The following is a 7,238-nucleotide window of genomic DNA, read 5'->3' as shown; positions in this document are numbered from 1 at the left end:
ATTATGCTTAAGGTACTTGTAATTTAATAATGACAAATTAAGCGGAAGTCTACTGAAACATAAAATTAACTGGAAATAACTTCCTAAATTTATATTTTTGTTGATTTTAGTCTGCAGTAGCATTTTATTTTAGAATGCTGAAATGCATGCTGCTTAAGATTTGTCTAATTCAAAACTCAAACCTTGCTGGGTAATTTTTAAACATGGGAACATCTTGGCTAGTCATATGTTGCCTGATGGATGTTCTTTGTTTATTTTGAATTCTTGGACACTTTTGAACTAGGCATAGTTAAACTTGTGTATAGGACAGAGCTGGAGGGAGCAAAGCTGGTGTGGTCCTGCAATAGGAAACATACAGTAACCCCAGAGAAAAGGAGTATCCTGTGCGATTTACTGCAGCCCTGGTAGAGAGGGCATATTTAACTAAAACAGAAAAGGCATCTATTGGTCAGATTTCATGCATCTTGACAGTTGTCTTGTAAATTGCAGATTTTAATACAGCTTGCTTTTTTAAGGTCTAAAATCATTTATCCTTTTAAAGTGTCTGGAATGTTTATAGTAACAATTTTTATAAAAACTGACTCACATGACACGTTTTGGAATTTTTTTAAATTGCAGTAAGAACCACATATCATACGGTTTGTTATCCTGCCTCTTTCTAAATGTGCAATTCAGGGTGTCACTTCCGCTCACTCGGTTGGGAAACAGGTGTGGGACTTCATCCTGCAGTTGGAATGCCACACCCGTCATATACTCCCTTCTTCCTTTCCTTTGTGCAGTAGGGTTCTGAGAGCATAGAAAGCTAGTGTTCAAGTGACTCAGTAGAATTGTTTTTGTTTGCAAGATCTAAACTTGGGTAGATATCAGGTTTCTGAAATTTGAGGGAAGGGCGTCTCTCCCCTCCATAATTGTTACTTCTACATGTATGTTAATTGAAAGTGTTTATAATTTCATTTTGAGTCGGGGGGGCAAAATACATTTAAATATGAGAAATAAGTTAGCTTTGGTTTTGTACTAAATTGGGAAGGAAATAGATTTTCATAAGTAATTTGTGCCTTGTTGTAAGTGTCACTCGTCATTGAGTCTTAGCTGTCAAAGTTTCAGAATACATTTTTCTTTCAAAATGTCGCCTAATTCAACTTGTTTGACTGTCATATAGGAATGCTTACTTACATTACTTGATAATCGTGTAATACCTTTTGACTTTAACACACACACAATCGCAGTATTGGTAATTACGGTTGTATGTCTTTAAACATTAAATGTGAGGAAGCTGTTTAATATTGTTTCGTGCGTATGTTGCTTTACTGCAATGAAGGAGAACTCCTTTGCACTGAGCTTCGGCGGCTGATTTAGTAGCTAGTAGTGGGGTCAAATCACAGCATAAAAATATGAGTGGAGAGTTAATAAAGTTAAGTTGCTATTTTTGACATTTTCTACCTCCTTTTCTATCAGAATATTGCCCCCCAACCCTGGCATCTCATCTTGTTTGTGGGTAAAATGGAAGTAGCCTGAGGTTAAAGTTAGATTTTCTGTTTTGGAGAACTTAAGCAATAGGTACAGGAAAAGGGACCTGTCACATTAATTTGGTGCCTGAATCTAAAAGTATGAATTGATGTGTGCAAACTGTCTAAGAAGGATCATAGTGCTGAGTATTGAATTGTCCTATAGAGTTCTGGATTTTATCTCGTTAACATGGCTTCTTTCTTCAAAAGCAAAGTGGTCTTCTAATTTTTTATGAAATAAACAAATATGCCATTTTGTCTTGAGTATACAGTTTCAGGAAGCTACTGAAAGTTCTGACTCAGGGCCTTTTAACAGTTTAAGCAATTATTAATATATTTTGGAAACTCCATCTGCATAATTCTTCAGTGCCTTGAAAGAATTACTAACTTGGCAACACTTAAAACCTTGTAGTAGGCAACTTTTAGTGCACTGGGTCATGATATGGATGTTCCGAATCATAGAGCTAAACATGTGCGACAGCGGCTCTGCATGTGCACATGATACGCACGCTCCTCTCATATGGCCAAGTGTGCAACAGTGGCTCTGCGTGTGCACGCTCCTGTCATATAGCCAAGTGTGCAACAGCGGCTCTGCTTGTGTGCTGCGTTAGCATAATTCTTTAAGGGAAGTGTTCTACATTTGCACTTGATACCTGGTTTTTGCTTCTGTTTTTTTTTTTTTTAAACTGATTATTCAAGGCCGTGGCACTGTTAAAAAAGAATAGTGTTTGCTATGAGTATGCAAAGTCACCTTAAATAACTGTTGGGGAAAGGGAAGAACACACACTTGGTGTCTGCTACAAAAAGAGGGTCAGTCTGGGAAGCAGATCATCTTCCTCTCAAGTGGAAACCAAACCAGGCCAAACCCTTTGTTTAGTGATTCAAGTAAAAACAGTAGTGAAAAGGAAATCATGAATTGCACGTCATTCTTAATGCTGATATGTAGACTAAATACACATTTTTCTGTCTCCTTCAGTATATGTCTGCCATTCCAAGTATAGTATATTCAAAAAGGAGAAAGCAGGTTGACTCAGAAGTGTTTTGCTTTGTATTTTTTTCCAATTTTTCTTAGCTTTCAATGTTGGAATAAATTTAAAACTTGTTTATGGATAAAATTTCTGTATTGAAATTATTCTTGCTTATTAGTTTTGTTTAAAAAGTGCTTAGTAGTAACTAAGCTTTTTAAAAATAAATGCAAACATTTACCATTAATAAAACCTGTGGTGTCATATGTTTTTCTCTGACTTTTGTTGGAAACTATTTTTTAATAGTAATATAAATGAATTTTTATTTTTAAGGCATTTGAAAGCAAATTTTAGTACATCAAAAAAATTCTAATTTTGGAAAGAAAATTATCATATCTTTGAGAAACAAGGACATCTCTCTTCAAGTCTGTATAAGAAGTAAGCATCCACATCTAGAAGGCTCCCATTGTGAGACTCACATGGCAGGAGCCTCTATTCAAGGGTCAAAGAAGCTTTAATATTTTAATACCTACTTCTTCAGGATTAAAATGTATTTGGAAAGTAGCCTGAATAGAATAGGTTTGATCAAAGAAAACCAGGCAGGAAGACTTAGCTTGTCTCTCTATATATAATTTAAAAGCTCATTCCTCTTCGGAAGTCAGGGTGTGTCTGTTTGTATACACATTAATTTTTAGAAGGTAAGTATTTTACAGCAATGAAGTATCTCCCCTTTTCAGTGTTTTGTGAGTAACCAGTCATTGAATAGTTTCAGGGTATCTTACTTTTAAAGTTGCTAGATGCAATTGTTTGTGACATTGTTGAGAAGTTTTCCAATTCCAGTTTAAAAGATATGTATTCCAAATGTCTAAGAAAAATTCATCAGAAACAGAATCTTTTGTTTACTTGGTAAAAACACATGTGTTCCAACTTTAGAACTGAATTTATTTTGGATAAGCTCTAATTAATTGTATTTTGTGTTTATTTCTATTACTGTATAAGTAGCTATCTCATGGTAATATTTTTATTAAATTGAAACTATAGATTTAATAATAAAGACACTTTAGAAAATCTACTTTATATTTTTATCACTGACAGTGTATTCATTACTATTTTATAGCACAACACTTCTCAGACTTTGGATGATGCTTCATAGAGGAGTAGTAGTTGAGAAGATGCAGTGAAGCGTGAAGTGAAGTGGAAAGCCAAAACAGTTCCTGTAGAGCAAGCATTTGGCTAGGAGTTTCCCTATTTATAGCCAAACTAATAACTGATGAGCACACTTTCATTTTCTTGAGAACCAACAATAATATTAAAGATAGATGTAGTTAGAAAGTGTAAGACCACATCTGTAACAAGGACCGTTAGCAAATGGATGGCATGCCAAGGAGACTGGTTGATGGTACTGCTGCTGCATTGCATCCTTAGGAGATGCTTTTGGTGTGCTCTGGATAGACCCTTGCTTTCACAGAACAACATTCTAAAAGACAGAATTTTAAAAACAATATAAATGTTATTTTCATCTCTCACCAATTAGTATTTATATTGAGCAGAATTGTTAAAATTTAGAAAGTGCTGTTAAGGTGAAGTTGACCCTAACTTAACAAAGACAACCAACACAACTAAAGGTGAGCCTTTAGTTTCTGACTGTATCACAAGAAAAGCATTGCAGAGGGCTGGAGAGATGGCTCAGAGGTTAAGAGCACTGACTGCTCTTCCAGAGGTCCTGAGTTCAAAACCCAGCAACCACATGGTGGCTCACAGCCATCTGTAATGAGATCTGGTGCCCTCTTCTGGCCAGCAAGCATACATACAGACAGAACACTGTATACATAATAAATAAATAAATCTAAGAAAAAAGAAAAGCATTGCGGAAAGCCTGCTGAGACACCCAGAAGTAGACTCCTGGGAGCCATTGGTGGGTGAAGTACTACAGGCTTAATCTGGACAAATCTAAAAGGTGGAAATTTAAGGATGGTACCATGTGGTTGAGCTGAAGGCCATCAGTCTGGCCTCAGTGGTAGAGCACTTGACTGTTGTCCATATGAACCTAATTCAATCCCCAACACTGGAAGAAGAAAAACAGAAAACATACCACTAATCAACTGGATGTAATGACGTCTACAGAATACTTCACTACAAATAGCAGAATATACATAATTCTCAAGTTTACATAGGACATTTAGTAAGGGAGATGACATTTGGGACCTTCAAATATGCTTACTCTTAAAAGAATGATAACCATATTCTCCCATTCCACAATGGAATTAAGCTAGACATGTAGAACAATGGCTTTAAAAAGCTCAGTTGTTAAGTTGGTGACAAAGCTACACCCAGATATCAGAGATATCTCAAGAAGTAGAGGCAGTTTTGAACACTGGGTGTGATGATAAGAATCATAAAGATCTTAAAGTTAGAGGCTGGCTGAGTGATTGGTCCACACACACAGGAACGTGCACAGACGCAATGAAGCAGCCCTTGGGAAGACATGGAGTGCATAGTAGAAAAGATCTAAACTCATCAAGCTCTCTTTAGAAGAGGAACAAAATCAATCAAAAAGAATCAAAAGAAATACAAATGTGAGCAGAGAATGGAAGGAAAAAGAAAACAAAACTGTAAATAGGAACTTACTGGAGGACAGCTAAGAGTCAAACCTTGATCAAGTAAAGATAATAAGCAATTAAAAGGCAGGGATTGCTGGCACCAAAAGTAAAAGCAGTGGACATTATAAATAATATGAAAGTCAGTGATGGTATGTACCTATAGTTCTGGCATTTCACAGTAGAGGCAGAAGAATTGGTAATCTTCAGTCATTCTCAACTGCAATGAGTTCAAGCCCACCTGAGCTACATGAGACCCAATTTAAAAAGAAAATATTAACTATCCCTGAATAATATGTATATATACATATATATGTATGTATAATTTATTATTACCACTTAAATTTTATTTCTTTGAAAGGTACTTCCATCAGGGAGAACTGGGGAATCTGCATAGCTATCAAAGAAATTGCATTTAAAGCAGTCTTTAAAAACAAAAGTAGGAGCAGACCCTTTCATACTGAATAAAGGAATTATGCCAGTTATGTACTGGCTTTCCAAAAGATAGAAACAGAAAGAAGGCTTCCTTAGAGAACCATTCCAAGTTTATACGTAAAGAGTATTCCTTAAGGCTTTTCCCTCCAACTTGGATCTATGAATTCTATCAGTAAAAATACTCCCAACTTATTTTAGGAATATTGGCAAAGTGATTTGATTTTGTTTTTTGAGACAGGGTTTCTCTGTGTAGCCTGGTTGTCCTGGAACAAACTCTGTAGACCAGGCTGGTTGTGAACTCACAGAATCCACCTGCCTCTCCTTTGCAGTGCTGGGATTAAAGGCGCGTACCACCACCTTGTGGTATGATTGAGCATCCTTTGAGTATATGCCCAAGAGTGGTATTGCTGGGTCTTGAGGTAGATTGATTCCTAGTTTTCTGAGAAATCGCCACACTGATATCCAAAGGGGGTTTTACCAGCTTGCATTCCCACCAGCCAATGCAGGAGTGTTACCCTTATTCCACATCCTCTCCAGCATAAGTTGTCATCAATGTTTTTGATCCTGGTCATTCTTACAGGTGTAAGATGGTATCTCAAAGTTATTTTGATTTGCATTTTCTTAAGTATCTTTCAGCCATTTGAGATTCCTCTGTTGAGAATTCTCTGTTTAGGTTTTGATGTCTAGTTTCTTGAGTTGTCTATTTTGGAGATCAGTTCTCTGTGAGATGTGATGATTTTTATTTTCTTACTACATAGAACATCTGAGGTTTTATTTTGATTTTCCACTATTGCTCTAATGGTTGGAGAAGTGCTGCCCATGGATCCCCAGGCTGTGGCACTATTGGGGCCATAGAACCTCTAGGAGATGGGGCTTAGTGAAAGGAAATCAGGCCAACAGAGGTGTGGTCTGGAATTAGCCACTGGGACCCTAGCCTCTTCCTGTCTTTGGGGTATAAAGAAGTGAAGTTTCTGAAACGAGCCCTGATAGACCTTTCCTCCTTATGTGTGGTTTAACTTAGGCGTTTTACTGCTGTAATAGAAGCTAAGAAGGAAAGGTAAGGAAGTTTCCATCTAGAGCTTGGCAGTTTGGGGCCAGCCTGGACCACATGAGACACTGCCTCAACCCTTTCTTAGAAATGACACTTGTGAAGCAACAATCTTTCCTGCTCTAGGTTGATGAGTTGAGGAGTCAGGGGAGCCCAGGAAGCTGTGGGCATCAGCCCTGAGGACAAGTTAGGTAGTTTAAAAAAGAAAACAAAGGACCCAATTTCTCCAAGTTTAGTTCAGTGTCCATTACTGTTCAACCCACATATCCCCTCTGGAAAGGAGAGGTGTCATTCAGTCTTCATGTATCGACTGGGGGCAGCAAATCAGTCTTGTATGTTCACACCTTCCCTCTTCAAGAACTCTGGCAGAGCATCAGGATCTTCGAATTTCCTCTGTCCTCTGTGAGGACACAGTGGAGCTGAGGGCTGTCCTCTGACTACTGAGGAGAGGGAGGTGCACACTGGCTGGCCCCAGCCTTTGCAGTTCTGCCCACAAGAGGGGCACCAGACTTCCCATACAAGAAGTTTATCCACCCCTGTGTTTGCAGAGACAGACAGCCTGGTCTCCATTGTGGAATTAGCTCCCTTGTCTGTTTCTCTCTCTCCTGGTACTTTCCTTTGATGATAGCACCGAATTGTGTCCGGAAAGACACTAATCTTGGAAGTAACTGGGGGCGGGGTGTTTCAA

At 37.9% G+C, this 7,238-nt stretch overlaps 1 protein-coding gene across 1 annotated transcript in view; it reads left to right on the top strand.

The window, feature by feature from the left end:
• Mib1 (MIB E3 ubiquitin protein ligase 1) overlaps nucleotides 1–1,281 on the top strand; it is a 121,037-nt gene extending 119,756 nt beyond the window's left edge. Inside the window, 1 exon segment of the mRNA XM_038329809.2 lies at nucleotides 1–1,281. This exon segment is cut by the window's left edge and continues 3,021 nt beyond it. The gene's annotated coding sequence lies outside the window, so the exon portion shown is untranslated.
• Nucleotides 1,282–7,238: the final 5,957 nt, after the last annotated feature.

The sequence above is a fragment of the Arvicola amphibius genome, chromosome 5 (assembly GCF_903992535.2).
Source record: "Arvicola amphibius chromosome 5, mArvAmp1.2, whole genome shotgun sequence".
Taxonomy (NCBI): domain Eukaryota; kingdom Metazoa; phylum Chordata; class Mammalia; order Rodentia; family Cricetidae; genus Arvicola; species Arvicola amphibius.
Note: the sequence above shows the minus strand (reverse complement) of the source record. Positions and strands in the feature narration are given on the sequence as shown.